General features: G+C 33.1%; 1 long non-coding RNA gene across 1 annotated transcript; it reads right to left on the reverse strand.

Annotated features, from left to right (window-relative positions):
* Positions 1 to 369: 369 nt before the first annotated feature.
* LOC140811356 (uncharacterized) lies at positions 370 to 1,584 on the reverse strand. The gene is made up of 3 exons (XR_012113445.1): positions 1,401 to 1,584; positions 737 to 1,293; positions 370 to 607 (listed from the first exon to the last, which is right to left on the reverse strand). It is a non-coding gene; the product is annotated as an uncharacterized lncRNA (long non-coding RNA).
* Positions 1,585 to 2,052: the final 468 nt, after the last annotated feature.

Raw genomic sequence — 2,052 nt, forward strand, 5'->3', positions numbered from 1 at the left:
TGATCTCTCGGCAGCGCCTGTCGAGATCTCTCGGCAGCCACGCGCACCTGCACGCAAACTCGCGCGCAGGTGCGCGCCTGCAACTGTTCACGAACGATTTTTTTTCCCTTCGGTTTTCGTCCCTTACATTTTTCGACTACTCGTTTGAATTTCTTTCAATATTTGATGAACTCGTTTCGAGTTTAATTCAGAACCACCGAAATTAATATTCGTTCATTAAGTTTCGTTCTTCATTTCGAATTTTTCAAATCAAACACATTGATTTATTTGCTTAATTTTCATTCATTAAGCATCAAAATTCCAACAGACTCTTTACCTAGTATAGTTGATATAAGTTTGGGATCTCTGGTTAACAGCACCCGCTTCTGTTTTAGTGCTTGATCTATTGAATCTCTGAAGAAACTTAGTTCCAGATTAGTTAATCAAGCTTCCGTCATTTCATGATACAAACTAATAAGATACTAACTCTCAATAGTTCCTGTCTGCGAACATAAATATGCCACCTAAAGAAAAGTGATTATAAAGGGTACCTGGCATCAAGCCTCTTCGAATATTAAACTATAGCATCTACCCCAACACATTGAAAATGATTCGCCAAGCCTTCATCCTGAGGGAACCAAAATAGAAAATTCATCCATCTCAAATAACCAGCTACCAAACTAAGCTACAGAGATTTCAGTCAAAAGAAAATCTTGTAATGGAATTTAATTCTTTAACCATTGTCTGACAAACATACCATCAAGTCACATAAAAACTTAGGGAATCCATCACCGCCCAAGGAGGGATCCCATGGAGGGGGGCCATGCTGACTATCTACTACTTCCAAGGTATTTTGCTTGCACTCCTCTACTGTAGAAGACTTTTTGGTTTTCTTTTTTGATCTGGGATTTCTATCAGAGTCCTTCAACAAGATTCTGTCACCGTACTTCCTAAATATCCACAAGAGGATGCTATCCACTTCTTTGTTGATTTTACACGAGTTAGAGGAATCCACCTCCTTAGTTTTCTCTATGCTGCCACATAATTCTGGCATAGTTGTGCAGACCACATTTGAAGCTTCAACGAATTTGGTACTTCCCACAAGACTACAATCATCAGAATTCTCAAAGCTCTTCAACACAGAATAATTAAATCCGAAAAACTTTAACTAAACTAAAAGGCGACCTTTCAAATCTAATCATTTAGCCATCTAAATAAATAACAACAAACCTTCTCTGATAATCTTGTCTTGGAAGACATTAAATATGTCAACCAAACAATTAGCATCTGCAGCTGCATATATCTTCTGCTCTTCTTTCAAGGGATGCTTAGATCATTTATCACAATAAAGTTCCTAATATAATTATATAAATTTTAAAATCCATTTCAGAAATATAATTAAGATGGCAAGAATTAAATACTTTTTGTCATCAGGTGAAATTGGCACTTAATAATTCATAGGATGCACACCTTTGACAGCAAAATGCCCAAAACTTCCTCGCAGACTATTGCTAAGCTATCAGTTTGTTTTGGTACCCTTTGTCCAGGTACTTTAGATTGTAAATAGTTGTATATGGCTGAAATATCAATAAAAGGTTCAACCTAATCGAGTAAAAGAAAAAATTGACCAAATAGCTTAAAACAATGTTTGAAATCACATACGTACATACAATAATATATCTCGATCACGTATCTCTATTGACACATAAAGAGTCCGAAAATATCTTTATTCTAAATGTGAGAAAGAAGTTTTGTATGATTTAATATTTATTAATAATTTATTTTTATTCAATCCGACTCATCTTTTTTCGTCTTCCCATTATTACCAATCATTAATATGGTAGAGATTTTCCATGAATTTGACAGCAATGTATAAATTTAAATAACTAAAATTAAATTTAAAAGTAAATTAAAATAATAATTAGTTTGATTGAGTTAAGTACAATATTAATGATCCTATTAAACTAACATAAAAAAATATTTAAATAACAGCATGAACATTACAAATTGTAAATAAAAAAAAATGTTTAAATAGTAAGTTTACAAATGAAAGTCATATAATTAATAGATTAA

Source organism: Primulina eburnea, chromosome 1, assembly GCF_022965805.1.
Source record: "Primulina eburnea isolate SZY01 chromosome 1, ASM2296580v1, whole genome shotgun sequence".
Taxonomy (NCBI): domain Eukaryota; kingdom Viridiplantae; phylum Streptophyta; class Magnoliopsida; order Lamiales; family Gesneriaceae; genus Primulina; species Primulina eburnea.